We start from the raw sequence: 16,887 nt of genomic DNA, 5'->3' as shown, positions 1-16,887 counted from the left end.
ATCATTTCTTTAGTAGTGTTATCCTGGGCAAGTCACTTCACCTCTGTCTGCCTCAGTTTACTTCTCTGCAAAATGAGGATAATAACAGTACCTTGCTCCCAAAACTGTTGTGAGGTTCAAATGAGATAATGTGTGGAGTGGAAATTGAGGGAACTTTGAAAATATCAAAGTACAACCTCTTTAACCACTATTAAAAATATGACTGGGAATAACCATTACATAATGTATTGTTTTATTGAGAGAATGAGAGAGGGAGAAATGTTGGGGGCACTGCCTCAAGTCATTGACTCAAAGGAAAGGCCCCCCAAAGAATTACAGAGATCTAATCATGTCTGATTCCTAAGTAGCAGGGACAGACTGACTAGAGCAGGGGTTCCCAAACTTTTTACTCAGACCATTGGAGGGCCGGACTATAAAAAAACTGAACAAATCTGTATACTGTGGTCTTGGATAGCAGAGGCTGCAGCACTGGCTGTGATGGGCTTGTCACACCTTGCACAGGCCCATCACCACCACCACTATACCTGGCAGCAGTATACACAGTGTGGAATCCCCTACTCCAGATCGCTGCTCACCATGCTGATGTCTTCCGTTGTGCAGCCACATAATCCTTTGCCCAGCGCCTCATTCTTGTTCAGTTACTCTCAGAACAAGGGGCCACACAAAGGATTATGTCACTGGTAGTACTGTACGTGAGTGATGCCACACTTTGCAGGGCCACCACATACAGTACTCCAGGAGCACAGGATGAAGATGTATTTGCATCCTTTGCTCCTCTCACTGACCACCAATGAAAGAGGTGCCCCTTCTTAAAGTGTGGTGGGGGCTGGATAAATGGCCTCAGGGGGCTGCATGTGGCCCACGGGCCATAATTTGGGGACCCCTGGACTAGAGCTTGATACAGTCTGTCTGATATAAAATGTCCTCTGATTTCTAAAGAACACTCCCAATTTATAGGAATTAACATTTCAAGAGTTTGGCAATAGAACACTGAATAGCTTTACAGTGGGTACATTCAAGCAAATTCAATTAAAGAAATGGTCTGGGGTTGGAAAGGTCTTAATCCAGGAATAAAGGACAGGAATATTATACAAAGAAAGAGTGAGGTCAGGACTGGATTACCTGGGTGAGGCTGCTGTCAAACCATTGGACTTGACTATCTGGAACAAACCTCCAATATAATGGAAGAGACTTCTATGATAAAAAGTTTCCCAGACAAACTCCCTTAAGACTGTAAGACTTTTGTCCTGCTCAAAGGAGGGGGTGGGGTAATTTCATATGGGGGTGCAGCTTTACTTAATTTATTATTACCTTGAGATTTTGATAATTAATAACTTGAAAATAACACTAATTTCTCACTCCACACAATAGTGTGGTATAAAAATACTATTATCATTATTATTTAAAGTAGAAATTCTAAACTTAATCTAGAACTTTGATTTTGTTTGTGTAGGGAATGACCAGTAAGAAGGCTTTTCAGGGGATCACACTGAGAGACAGGATTTGAACTCAGCAGAATCAGTCCACTCTCAGCACCTCTTTGCTATTGCAGGGAATATAGGCTTTGAGATAGAGTGATTAATATGCTCAGGGTCACACAGTGTTAGAGATAGAATTTGAACAGAAGCATATCAGGACTCGAAAACTAGAGCTCTCTTCCCCCCCTCCCTTCATAGGATGGGACCTTTCCTTCTTAGAGTCCAGTTCTTTCCATGGGGTATTTCCCTGCAAGGATCTGTGAATGAGACTTCAGGATACTGATTAAGGAGGCCAGCTGGCATTTGGTCACTTTTTGTGAGGGATGATCATTTCTCAAACCCACCCATTACCAAGCTCAATTTATTTCACAAACATTAGTGGTTTCCTTAACTTAGATACAAAAGTTAGCTAAAATGGGGACCCTGACCTTTTGGAGCTCACATCCAGTAGAATGATTAGACACAAATAAAGGTAAATGTAATGCACAGTATTGCATGATAAGTGCATTTCAGAGATGCAGATCACTGTGTGAGGTCCAAGCAAAGTTGCTATTAAACTGGGAGCAGAGAAAGCTTCCTGGGGTAGCTAGCATTTGAGTTAAGCTGAGTAGGAGTTCCATAGCAAAGCGGGGGAGGCAGAACATTCCGGTCACAGGGAACAGAATTAGCTAAATCGTGAGTGAAAAGAGAGAGTATGTGGGAGTGGGGAGAAGAATATGGGAAAGATGGGGGAACTGAAGGAAGAGAGAGAAAACAAGTAAGAAGAGAAAAGAAAGTGTAGACAGATGAGGGAGGGAGAGAGAGAACAGAAAAAAAGAAGAAAAAGTAAGACAGGAAGGAAGGAGGAGAGAGAGGAGGGGAGAGGGAGAGAGAGTAGAGGAAACAGAAAGAGACTGAGAGTAAGGACAAAGGCAGAATAATACCTCTTTCAGGAAACAGAGAGTTTAGCTGAAGTGCTGAGTGAGGAGAGAGCAAAATTATGCTGGAAAGATAAGGTGACAAAATTGTGGCGGGTCTTGAATGCTGGGCATAAGATGAGCAGAAAGAAGTGACATGACAAGACTTATTCATAAGGATGTGAAGGATGAATTGGCAGGGTGAGAGTAGAGTTGGTAAACCTCTAAGAAGGCCAGGTAGCTAGTAATTAAGGCATGCCCTAGTATCTTGATCAAAGGGAACAGAGAAGAAAGGCTGACTCCAAAAAATGTTCCTTGCAGAGGTGAAATCAACAGGATGTGGTAGCTGACCATTTACCAGAGATAAGGGGCAGAGAAGAGCAAAGATCACCAATGGCTGGAATGGAGAGGAAATAGGAAATCAGGCAAAACTCCTTCCAGGTTGCCCCACCCTAGAGAGCAAAGATGTGGCACTAAAACCTCCTAGGAAAAGGGTTACTGTCCCTAAGAAAAGAGTGGCGATGGCCATCGAGGAATTGGTACGAAATGCTAACTATGTCTTTGCTAACTATGTCTTCCTTGCCTCTGTGTTGCGTGGCCCCAGCTGGGTTGGGACACGATGGGCTCAGTTGCCTCACCTTACTTAGTTAAAAGAGTGAGGAACTCCCCTCTTCTTTGGTTAGCTCTCTCTGTCCTCTCTCAGGGGTGTTTGGCCACACCCCTTCCCTTCATCACCCTTTTCTCCTCTCCCACTCACAACAGAGTGAAATCTTCTATGATACTGGCTCAGAAAGTCTACAAAGTTGCCAACCATTATCTAAGAAGCTCTGATGTCTTCATCATGAGATCCTGGATAATTTGGCTATTTATGTCTGTCCTGTGATCCTCCAAGAGTGCCCAGACCCACGGTTTATCTAAGCTTTGTTAGGGTACAAGCTTTTTGAATGAATGAATAAATATAGTCCACTTCAGAAGACCTTGGAAAGAGGCAGTGGGTTTCTTCATAACAGAAATCTTCCAATAGAGGTTTGATAACCCCTATTTAGGCATGTTGGAGAGGGGATTCCTGTTAAAGTCTGCTACAGATGACCTCGGAAAGTCCCTTACAATTCTGAGATTCTGAGGTTCAAATCCTATCTGTGCTGTTTACTCATTCTGAACTTAAAGCAGTCACTGCTCCCGGATGGCTGCAGTTTCCTCGTCGATAAAATGAGGAGATTGTATTAGACTCAATGATCTTTGCCAGCTCGAAATCTTTTATCCTCTATCCTCCATCCTCCTACCTGGGGAGGAATGTCCCTAACCTGTCAGGCTCAGCTAGCCAGTCCATCTGCACAGGAGTATAGACCTAGAGGCTGAGCAGCCCCAGGATGTACTGAGGGCAAGGGGAAGAGAACCCAAGTAGAAAAAACACTTCCTGTTTTTTCTTCATGCTTTCTTACCATAGATGGTAATGTTTCTGGGGCTGTGGGAGAAACACCAGTCAAATTTGGTGTGGAGCAGCCGGGTATGACAGGATCTCTGGAGGCTGTTGCAGGAGCTTCAGAGTTGGGTGGGGCCAAGCCCTTCTCCGGTTACACAGATGGAGAAAATGAATGGAATTAAGGCACATTCCTCCCCTCTTTCTAAAATTACACTGACGTCCTGAGATGCCTCTCTCTCAGCCAGACCTTGCAAACCAAAACTTCCATCCTGCCTTCCAATTCAGGAAGCCCCCAGCCTGAGGCAGAGCTCAGCTGTGATGGGACTTCCCTTCACCGAAGAGTTCCCCTTTTCTCACCTCCCCCACTAAAAAGATTAATTAGGGCTTGGCTCCCTCAAAACTCACACTTTCCCACTTCTCTGTCTGAAAAAATGACCTTAAAAAGCTGGTGACTTGGGGCAGCTGGGTGGCTCAGTGGATTGAGAGCCAGGCCTAGAGGTGGGAGATCCTGGTTCAAATCTGGCCTCAGACACTTCCTAGCTGTGTGACCCTGGGCAAGTCACTTAACCTCCATTGCCTAATCCCTTATTGCTCTTCTGCCTTGGAACCAATACACAGTATTGATTCTGAGACTGAAGGTAAGGGGTTAAAAAAACCCCAAAAATTGGTTAGTGGAGCAATGCCAAAATGATGGAGCTAAGCAACAGCATAGGCCTTATATTTAGGGGGAAAATGTGGTTTTTCAACTTAGAGTCATAGTATCATAGAATCAGAGTTGGAAGGGAACTTGGTGACTTTCTAGTCCAGCCCATACAGAAAGGAATGTCAACAAGAACGTCCCTGACAAGAGTTCATCAGTTTTTGCTTAAAGCTCTCTAAGGAGAGAAGGAGAACCCACCATCTCTTGAAGTGGTCCATTCCACTTTTGCCCAGGTTTTCCCCAATCTTAAATGGACCTGTTTCTAGGGTTAAGCAGAACAAGTCTAATCCCTTCTCCACATGAAAGCCCCTCAAATAATTTTTAATTATCCAATTGCTGAGTTCTCTCTCCTGAATCTCTTCACAGATCCTTATGTGACATGAACTTAAGAATGGACTTTACTATATTAATTGCCCTTCTCTAGACACTCTTGAGCTAATAAATGTCCTTTTTAAACTGCAGAGCCCAGAATGAAACACAGTAGTTCAGATGAGGTCTGACCAGGACAGAGGACAACGGGACTATTACCACCCCATTCTTGGAAGCTATGCCTCTCTTAATTCCACCCAAGATCATGTTAACTTTTTTTTTTTTGTGCTACATCATACTACTGCTGGGCAACTAGGTGGTGCAATGGGTAGAGATCCAGTCAGGAAGGTTCATCTTCTTGAGTTCAAATCTGACCTCAGTTACTTCTTATCTTTGTCGTCCTGGTCAAGTCACTTAACCCTGTTTGCCTCAGTTCCCTCATCTATAAAATGAATTGGAGGAGGAAATAGCAAACCACTCCAATATCTTTACCCAAAAAAATCCAAATAGGCCTTAAGAATCAGACACAAATGAAAAATAACTGAACATACTATTGATCTCTGCAGAGCTTATAGTCCACTAAAACTTTCAGATCTTTTTCATAATGTCCACCTAACTCTGCCTCCCCCATTTTATATTTGCAAAATTCATTTCTTATACCTAAGTGTAAGACCTTCCATTTATCCCTATTGGATTTTATCTCCTTAAATATAGCTCAATGCTAATTCTTTCTGGATCCTGACTCTATCATTCAGTGTGTTAGCTCTCTCTTACAGCTTTCTATCAGTTATAAATTTGATAAACATTCCCTCTGTATTCAAGTCACTGATAAAAAGTGTCAGTAGTTCAGGATCAAGTACAGATCCCTGAGACACATCCCAGCATCTGACATATTGACATTAATCCATCAACTACTTTTTGAGTCTAACCATCTGAGCAGTCCTGAATACATCTAATTACATTATTTAATTCATATTGCTACATCTTCTCTGTAAGAATTTGAGATATTTCTCATAGCATTTTAAGTTTTGTAAAGTGCTTTGCCAATATGACCTCATTTGATTCTCACAACAAACTGGAAGGTGAGGCCTGGTATCATCTCCATTTTACATTTGAGGGAATGGAAGCAGACAGAAGTGACTTGCCTGAAATCGAAAACTAATAAGTTTCTGAACCCAGATTTGAACTTAGGTCTTTCTGATTCTGGGCCCACTACTCTATCTACTGTGCCTGCCTAACTGCTTCAAAACACGTTAGCAAAAACTTTGCTAAAATCCTGTCAGTAATTACCTTCAGTAACCCTGTCAAAAAAGAAATAAAGTTAATTTGGCATGACCTGATCATTGTAATCATTGCTTCCCTTTGTAGATATTTGACAATCATTTCTATAATGATCCATTCTAGGATTTTCCGTTATCAAAGTCAAAATCATTGGCCTTTGATTTGCAGATTCTGTTCTTTTTCATTTTTTTGAAAATCAGAACATTTACCCATTTCCAATCTTATAGTACTTCTCCTATTTCCTATGGTCTTTCTTTTTTCTTTAAATAATTTTCATTGATATCTTTTGTTTTGCATTACTCATGTTTCCCAGCATATCTCTTTTCCCACCTCACTCCAGAAGAGGCACGTATAATCTCTGGATTTACTATCTCAACCCTTCCTTGCACTGGTGGGTTAGGTCACCAGAAAATAACTGCAACTTCTGACCCCCCAGGTTCTAGGGGTAACCCTAAAGGATTGTGGGGTTTTTTCTCTAATACAATCTCTCATATGCATCTATTGATGTATTTCCCCAGTTTCAATGACCAGTTATGATCTTTGCAATATCAATTAATCTACCCATATCTTCTTAAAATGAACTAACCAATTAATCCTAAATAACATTTACAGAAGGATACTAAGGAAATATATCAAGGACAACACTATGAAACTATCTTATCACTTTGATCTCTAGGGAGAGTGTATTCAAATTTTCAGTAATTGCTACTCAACATTCCTTCTACCAAGTTAGTTTCTAGGCATGGCTCAGTCAGTGGATGAGATGCTCTCTTGCTTTCAGGACATGATGTACAAGCTGCCAGTTCAGTTCTTTTCTGGGCTTAGTCAAACAGGTTGTGTTTTTCAGTATTGGTTCAGCTTCTGTGACTAGCTGCAAACTCTAAGTGCTGATTGTGGGTCCTCTACCCTTTCAAAATGACTAAGTTTTTTATCTGGCCTTTTCCATCTCAGATACCAGACAATGGAGCCCATTCCTTGGAACATTCATCATGTTCTCAGCCTATTGTAGATCCATCAATTCATCACTAAACATTTCTTAAGTGCCTGGAGGGATCCTATCTCCAGTTTACTTAAGAGGAGGAAAGAAGAAACGACAAAGATAGAGGAAACAAGAGGCTTATTTGTTCATGGCTAAACGTTGGGTTGGGCAAGGGGATGCAGCAGCCAATAGCAGTACCTCTCTTCCTTCCTCCCTCCTTTCTCTTCCATCTTCCTTTCCCTCTCCCTCTCCCTCTCCCTCTCTCTCTTCTTTTCTTTCTCTCTTTCTCCCTCCCTCCCTCTCTCTCTCTCTCTCTCTCTTTCTCCCTCTCTCTTTCCCTCCATCTCTCTCTGTCTCTCCCTCCCCTCTCCCCCTCCTTTCTTTCTCTCTGAGGATTCCAACAGTCCTCATTCTTTTCAAAGCCACCAAGGAGAGAGAGAGAGCACTCATCTCTTTCCTGTCTCCATTGTAGTTCAACACCCAGTTAAAACATTTCTGTGACAAGGCAGTAAAACCACAAAAACAGTCTACTTATAGATGCAAGTAAACTGGAGATAGGATCCCTCCATTACATTTCAGCATGCATTTTTAGAAGCAGGTTCCTCATACCTGCCTGTAGATACAGGCACTTAAGAAATGTTTATTGATGAATTGATGGATCTACAATAGGCTGAAAACATGATAAATGTTCCAAGGAATGGGCTCCATTGCCTGGACCCCTTGTTATTCTTATAATAAAGATTTTTTAAAACCCTTACCTTCCATCTTAGAATTAATATGGTGTATCAGTTCCAAGGCAGAAGAATGGTAAGAGCTAGGTAATAAGGGTTAAGCGACTTGCCCAGGGTCACACAGCTAGGACATGTCTGAGGTCATATTTGAGCTCAGGACTTCCTATCTCTAGACCTGGCTTTCAAGCCACTGAACCACTTAGGTGCCCTCTAAAGAATTTTTTAAAAGAGAGGGGAAAAAATCATAGTATGACAAAACTAACCTATAGGGGAAAAAAAATTCTGATACTAAATGCAGTGTTCTATATCCATGGTCCCCTTCCCCTGAAAAATGGTAAGGGAAAGTGCTTTCTCATATCTGTTCTGGAGGCCAAACTTGGCTATTATTATTTTCCAGAATTGAGTGTCCATTGTATTATAAGGATGATGTTAGAAAATAAGTATTGTTTTATTAGTTTAGAGATAAGAAATAGAGTGCCTGGTTTGAGAAAGAATTGTAGTTTGAAGTAGAGCAGAGAGAGTATGTTAATTTCAAATGTTGACAGTTATAATTGTTTTTCTGTGTCAGTTACTCTCTTTGGCAGTTGGCAGAGACACACACTCAGAAACTCTCTCTCAGGGCAGGAGGAGGTAACATCTTTGCCTCTCTGTCTGAGGGAAAGACCTGAAGGAGCTTAGTGTTTTCTTTTTCTAACTTGGGAAACACTATTGACTATCTATTTCTGTCTTCATAAATTGGTTTATATCGGAGAAGACCAAAGAAATATCTGGTCCTTGGTTTGGATTCTGAGTCTTAACAATCTTAACAGACTCATAGTCCTAATGTGATTCTTGTTAAGACTCAAACAGTTAGCCTTTGTTAATTTATCATTTGAAGGCGAAGTTAAGAATTATAAGGATAATAGTGGTAGTTTTATTTAGAATAGTATAAATTTGGGTTAGTCAGATTAGGGAGGATTAGTGTAGCCTGTGAAACACAGGAGAAGCAGTTCCTTGTGGAACCAGGGAGTTTATTTGGGTGAATTTAGAATCCCTTAGAATTAGAAATCCTTGTTATCCTTATATATTTCAATAAATATTTTATTTTTTATAATAAAAGTCTCTTTAGCATCCTTGTGCCTGGCCCTGAAGAGAAGTTCACATTTGAGCTTCATTTCATCATTGAAGATACTTAGTTTTGAATCGGTATTGGCACAATTTCCCCATCCATTTTTATGTAACTTGCCATCATTATTTTTTACGATGTCCATGGTCCCTGTCCCCTGCAAAATGGTAAGGGAAAGTGCTTTCTCATATCTATTCTGGAAGCCAAACTTGGCTATTATTATTTTCTAGAATTGGATGTCCATTGTGTTATTATTCTGATTAGCTATTTACATTGTCATTCACTGCATATATTGCTTTCCTGATTTCCACTATCACTGATAGTGGCTTAGCAGTAACCTAGGTGACCAAAATACCTGCTGGTTCTTTCAGGTTCAGAGGATTTAGTTCTTCTGGGAAAGGTTGACTTGAATTCAACAAGGAGCTTTCCTACTTATCTCTCTTCTTATCTTGGGTATCAATATTAATCATTTTGGTGGTCATTTCCAATTCAAAGGTCATTCTCCTTGGCAGGGAAAATAGAAGCAAAATAAATATTGAACAGCTTTACCCTCTCCTTCTTTTGTCAGTTATTCCCATCTCATCCACTCCCAAGCAAAGTCCTTCCCCTTCTTTGATCTTTTTTTCCCCCTCCCAATATAGCAAAAACAAATTTAAAAAACCTTGTTGTTGGTTGTCTTTTAGTTTTTCTCTGCAGCATGGGCTCCTTCTGGGCTTTGGTATTTCTGATGTTTTCGGTTTTTTTAAACCCTTACCTTCAGTCCTAGTATCAATTCTAAGACAGAAGAATGATAAGGGTTAGGCAATGGGGATTAAGTGACTTGCAGAGAGAGAGAGAGAGAGAGAGAGAGAGAGAGAGAGAGAGAGAGAGAGAGAGAGAGAGAAAGCGCACTAGGAAGTGTGGAATGAGGTCAAATTTGAACCCAGGACCTCTGGAACCTTGCTCTATCCACTGTGCTACTATGAATCTTAAAAACTGCTCAGACTGTACCTTAGAAGATTTGGTTAAGCTATTCCCCTATTGTAACAAATGGAGGTACTTGATCAGGAATGTATTGGGAATTTTAAAATTACTCCATCCTGCTCAGACAGTGCCTTAGGGGAAGATAAAGTTGTAAACTCCTGATTGAACAATGAAAAGTCCCTAACTCATACTTATAGTAAAGCTAGAACCTTAAGCTAGGTCTATTTTTAGATCTAATACAAAAGGGTGCCAAGTACCTATAAAAGTTAAATTAATCATTAAAAGGTCAAGCAACTTTCAGAAGGCAAGCTTAACAAAAAAGGTGTGAAGTTTTAGTCTAACCAGAGAAGGTGAGAACCAAAGAAGATAGGAACTGAGAATGGACAGTCCTGGGGAAAAGCGTCTACTGTGATTGGTAGACGTGAAAGTTTGGGGGAGGTGATGTAAGAGAAAAATCTCTTTAAAAGGAAGTGAAGGAACAAGTTCAGGGCAATTGAATTCAGTTACAATTTGAATTCAGTTTGGAGGCTAATTTCTGTTCGGAGTGGAAGAGCCCAGCTTGAAGACGATCTTGTGGTGAGTGATAAAGACTGACTCACTCTCCCTTAAGGCTCAAGCCTAGGCCTTTCTACTATTTCTCTCTTCTCTCTCTCTGTCTCTCTGTCTCTGTCTCTGTTTCTCTCTTCCCTTAATTCCTTCATTTGTATTAATTAAAATCTCCATAAAACCCAGCTGACTTGGGTATTTTCATATTTGGGAATTTTCCCTTGGTGACCATTTATTTTTTATTTAAATCAAGACACTAAAAATTATCTTTACAATTTGGCCAAAACCTTTACAGTTTTGGCAATTCACAGTCTTGGAAACCAACATTTTTGAGGTTACACTACCTAGCTGCCTCTTGATCCTATCTTTATAGAATATCACTCTTTTAATATTTATTTATTTTCTGACTTAATATCTTTCTCAGGCACATTTCCAATGCATTCATTCCATCATTCTCTTCACACAGATTCCATTTTTCTTCTCCACTGGAATTACTTTCCTTTGGGTCTTCAGAATTTTATTCTTGATCCCATATCTCCATCCTGGACTGGCTTCTTCTTTAGCAGATTAATCCATGGGATCCTATCTATTTTCCCACTGAATGCTTTGTTCCATTATTTCTACCCCACAATTAGTTTCTTTCTTTTAAAAAGCAGCTAAGTGAAATAGTAGATGGAGAACTGGACCAGAGAGATATAAATTGAAGGAGTCTAGTCTCAGACATTTACTAGCTGTGTGACCCTGGGCAAGTCACTTGTGTCTGCTTCTTCAACTGTAAAATGGAGATAGTAGTAGTCCCTCCTTTCAGGATTCTTGTGAAATCAAATGAAATAATATTTGTAAATTACTTAGCATAGCATCAGACATATAGTAGGACTTAATAAATGCTTTCTCCCTTCCTTTTTAGGGAAAATAAAAGCCAAAATAGAATTTCCATTTAATGATTCCTCTACCTTTGAAAGAGAGAAATTATTACTAAGAGAAGTAAGAATTTATTAGCCACTGTACTTTTGGAAGGGGGAGGAGAGAGGGAGAGAGGAAGAAAAGGAGAGAGAGGGAGGGGGAAGAAGTAGAAGAGGGAGAAAGAGGGATTGGGATAGGGAAGTAGACAGTTATAATACATGCCTAGATAACTGAAGTTCCCCATCACAAGCCATGCTTGTGATCAATTTCCCAAACTCTTCATCTCTTTCTTCTTTCTTTCTGTTCAAGTGGTCTGTAGTAAAATCCAATGACAAAATCATTTCTGTTAATTTCTCCTTTGAATTTCATCCAAACACTATTATATTTCTGCCATTCATTCTGGTTCCTGGATTTCCTCACAAGTATTCTTTCTTAATGTACAATGCTGCCTTCTTCCTTTTACCTATCTTCCTTCTTTTGAATAAGGTACACCCATCTGGAACCATAGTTCACTCAGAGATTCATGCCACCAAATCCCAGGTATATACCCATAGGTATTATGAGGTCAAATTTGCCTCCTTGCAAAGGATCTTTAGTTCCTCTTTTTTGTTACCTATATTTTGTTACCTATATTTATATAGAGACTTTTGAAGTCATGAGTTTTCTTACCATCTCCTTTCTTGGATTTTGTCTCCTCTGAAATTATAGATGTCTCAGCTGTTATATTTCTTTTTTCTATGTAGTTACTCTGTATGGAATCTAACACAAGGGTTAGATATAGAATCTTTTCCTCCCTCATATCAAACTCTTTTGACAAGATTTTCAAGACACCCAGAAATTTATTTTAAAAAAATAAATTTTTGTGGGAAAATGGGGACAAGAATGAATTGTTAGTGGAACTGTGAACTGATCCATCCATTTTGGAGAGCAATCTGAAATTTTGTCCAGAGAATTACAAAACCGTGTATACCCTTAGACCCAGCAAAACCACTGTTGGGTCTATTTCACAGGGAGATTAGGGAAAAAGGAAAGGAACCTATATGTCCTAAAACATTTTTTGCAGTTCTCTTTGTAGTGACATAGGACTGGAAATTAAGGGAATGTCTATCAGTTGGGGAAAGGTTGAACATTGTGGCTTATGATTTTTTTAATTGAATTTTTTCCAAATTGCATGTTGATACAATTTTTAATATTAGTTTTCCAGCATTTTGCAATCCATGTTCTCTTTTTCCCTCCCAATTCTCAACCCTCCTCAAGAAGACAGGTACTATTACATAGGTTGTAGATATATTATCAAATAATATATATTTCTGCATTCATCATATTGTGAAACAAGACATATATTGCTTATACTAGAGAAGAATTCATGGAAGAAATAAAGTGAAGAATGGTATGCTTCAATCTCCGTTCAGACTCCATCTGTTCCTTCCATAATGGTGGATATCGTTTTTCAGCATGAGTCCCTTGGAGTTGTCTGAAATCCTTGTCTTGTTGATAATAGTTAAGTCATTCATAGTTAATCATCACACATTGTTTTTACTGTGAATAACTTTCTCCTCGTTCTGCTCACTTCACTTTGCATCACTTCATATAAGTCCTTCCAGGTTTTGGGTGATTTTCTTTTTGTCATTTCTTATGGCATTATAGTATTCCATTATAGGCATATACCATAATTTGTCAGCCATTCCATTGTACGAAATACTACTGTGTTATAAGAAGTAATGAGCAGGCTAATTAAAAAACATGGAAAGACTTACATGAAATTATGAAAAGTGAAATGAGTTGGACCAAGAGAACATTATATACAACTACAGAATTAGAGTTTGAAGAATAACTTGTGAATGTCTGCCTGCAGAAAAAGAACTGATAAATAGAAATACAAAAGACATAGTTTATGTATCATTTTTTGGGTCAAAGATATCAGAGAATTTTAATGTAACCAATGAACAAACAAAAATAAAAAATAATAAAATTAAATTTAATTGATATCTTTTACACGTATTTCACCTTCATTTCCCATTATATTTCTCCTTTCTGCCTCTTGAAAAGGAAAAAAATCCCACAAAACAAAGACATTTCAGAAAATACATTTTAATTTGCCTTTGTTAGGATCTCTGGCCAGGAATCTGCCATCTTTATATTTTAAGTCATGGTCTGGAAATCCAAATTCTGTTCTTGGATACCACCTTCGTAGTCACCTGTTCATTTCTCAGATTAATTTTTATCTTTCACCTGTTCTGCCTCTAATGGGTAATAATAGGTGAAGGAAATTCAGTCTGTGCCCCTTCTTCCTCAGTTTCTTACTCAATTATTGATAATACTTTTTAGTTTCTTTAGCAGTATCAGTATTGTATCAGAAGGCCTAGAATTGAGTCCTGGATCTTCTATTTTCTATCCAAATGAACTTGATCAAATAATTTCATTTCTTTTGGGTCTCCATTTACTTTCTTTTTTTTTTTTAATTTTTATTTATTTATTTATTTAAAACCCTTACCTTCCATCTTGGAGTCAATACTGTGTATTGGCTCCAAGGCAGAAGAGTGGTAAGGGCTAGGCAATGGGGGTCAAGTGACTTGCCCAGGGTCACACAGCTGGGAAGTGTCTGAGGCCAGATTTGAACCTAGGACCTCCCATCTCTAGGCTTGGCTTTCAATCCACTGAGCTACCCAGCTGCCCCCCTCCATTTACTTTCTAAGGATCCCAGCAACTTTAAAATCCCATGATCCGGCTTGCCAAAGATTCACCCATTCAATACAAGTTACAGAATCACACAATGATATTTTCACTTATTTATTTATTCATTAAATTATACAATTTTGGAGTTGGAAGAAGCCATAGCTGTCAACAAGCCTAACAAATACCCCTCTTTGCAATCATATTATCAACAAGGGGTCCAGTCTCTACTTGAAAACCTTCAGTGAGTGAGGGAAGATCCATCATGTCTTGACCTACTTTGTATAATTTAAATTGTTAGGAAGTTTTTGTTTTTTCCTTGAGATCAAGCCTAACTTTTCTACTTTGCAAATTCTACGCCGCGCTTGTGGTACAGTAAAGTTCCCAGATCTTTTTCAGGCAAACCATTGCCTATCTATGCCTGCTTGTGGTGCATGCCATATGCAAGACATTATAATAAAATCACACTAGTGACCCTATTTTGCCCTGATTCTCCATTTTGTGAAGTTAGGTTTCAATTTCTTCGAAGTCACCTGGTTTGGGAAAAGTCACTGTCACCCCAACTTAAGGAATATCACAAAAAGAAGCCTCTTCCTCTCACCTCAGTGACTCCTGATCTTCTCTACCAGCAAGAAACCAAGTCCCACAATCCCTGTAATCCTCTTTTCCCTATTTTTCACTGCCTCCAAATAGTATATTAACTGAGTAAAAACCAGTGGTCAAATGTCCTTGTCTCCCAAGAGTGTGGGCCTCAGTTTGTTTCTGCAACTGCAGGCATTGCTAAATAAATCATTTAAAGTAAAAAATGAATTGAAATGATTAACAACTTTAGTAAAGCTGAAGGATATAAAAGAAGTAAATTGTTTTTTTTTCCCTAACCCTTACCTTCTGTCTTGGAATCAAATACAGTGTATTGGTTCCAAGGAAGAAGAGTGGTAAGGGCTAGGCAATGGGAGTTAAGTGACTTGCCCAGGGTCACACAGCTGGGAAGTGTCTGAGGCCAGATTTGAATGCAGGACCTCCCATCTCTAGGCCTGGCTCTCAATCCACTGAGCCACCCAGCTGCCCCCTGTAAATTGTTTTCTGGGTGTAACTACTCAGTTTCTTTATTCTACCATAATAAAAGAAGTACATATGACTGATGGGACTAGCTTTCTCTAGGAGTTCAGAGAAGTCATAGAATGACAGACAGGAAAGGACACTAAGATCAATTCATTCAACCCTATGTTATAATAGAAGAAGAAATTTTGATATGTGGAAATACACAAGCTGTCATGGAGAAAATGGAATTTTTAGTGTCCTAGTCCACATTTACTCTGATCTAGTCTAAAGGTAAGAGATAACTAGATGGCTCAGTGGATTGAGTGCTAGACCTGGAGTCAGGAAGACCAGAGTTCATATCCGATCTCAGATACTTACTAGCTATGTGACCCTGGGCAAGTCACTTAACCTCCTCTGTTTGTTTTTATGCCACTGGAGAAGGAAATGGCAAATCAATACATATCTTTGCCAAGAAAACCCCAAATGACTTCTCTAGTAGCAGCAATGCAATGACCAAGGACAATTCTGAGGGACTTATGAGAAAGAATGCTATTGGTATCCAGAGAAAGAACTGTGGGAGCAGAAACACAGAAGAAAAACAATTGCTTGATCACATGGGTCAATGTTGATGGGGCTATGACTGTGAAAGTAGACTCTAAAAGATCACCTTAGTGCAAATATTAATAATATGGAAATAGATCTTGATCAATGACATGTAAAACCCAATGGAATTGTGTGTCAACTACAGGAGGGGGTTAGGGGAGGGGAGGGAAAAAACATGAAACATGTAACCATGGAAAATATTCTAAATTAATTAATGAAATAAAATTTTCAATTAAAAAAAAGAAAGAAAACCCCAAATGGAGCCATAAAAAGTAAGATATAACTGAAAATTGACTAAACAACAACATAAAAATATAGATTCCTGACAATAATCCATAAGGTTCATTATTGTTCCTATGTTCTTCTTTTTTTAAACCCTTACCTTCCATCTTAGAGTTAATACTATGTATTGGTTCCAAGGCAGAAGAGTAGTAAGGGTTAGGCAATGGGGGTTAAGTGACTTGCCCAGGGTCACATAGGTAGGGTTAGGGTTAAGGTCTGATTTGAACCTAGGACTTCCCATCTCTAGGTCTGGCTCTCAAACCACTATGCCATCTAGCTGCCCCCTGTTCTTATGTTCTAATCTCCTTCCTATATTTATGTAACCCAAAAGGATTATTTGAAAGGCTTTAGATGTGACTCAAGTGAATTTTTTTTTTTAACAGAGAAAATGAAACTAATACAAGTTTTAAAAATTCTAAAGCAGCTCGTAAAACTCACCTCTCCTAACATGATCAGAAACCTTCACTCTTCCCATTCATTCTTTGGTGTCTAGGGAGGCCTGCTTAAAGACCATATTATAGGCTGTCACCAGGGATTGTGCTGGTAAATGTTTAATGACTGACTCAATGGGGGGAAATGTATACCCTGCACACTTTTCAGTTTAATCTGCATTATTAACACTTTCTCCACTTCTTTCTTAATCAACAAAACTATAAATTAAGCCTTGATTGTAGTATTTGTGATTTTGGAGATAGAAATGCTCACCCTGAAAATCTAACAATTGGCCATTGGGAGATAGTATGAGCCAGCTGACTGGCACACTACTGGCATCACTTCTCAAGCACTAAAAACCCCCAACCCCCCAAACCCCGACTATTACCTTCCATCTTATTATCAATACTGTGTATTGGTTCCAAAGCAGAAGAGCGGTAAGGGCTAGGAAATGGGGGTCAAGTGACTTGCCCAGGGTCACACAGCTGGGAAGTATCTGAGGTTATATTTGAACCCAGGACCTTGTCTCTAGGCCTAGCTGC

This window comes from Monodelphis domestica, chromosome 4 (assembly GCF_027887165.1).
Source record: "Monodelphis domestica isolate mMonDom1 chromosome 4, mMonDom1.pri, whole genome shotgun sequence".
In the NCBI taxonomy this organism is placed as follows: domain Eukaryota; kingdom Metazoa; phylum Chordata; class Mammalia; order Didelphimorphia; family Didelphidae; genus Monodelphis; species Monodelphis domestica.
This window is presented reverse-complemented; position numbering follows the sequence as displayed.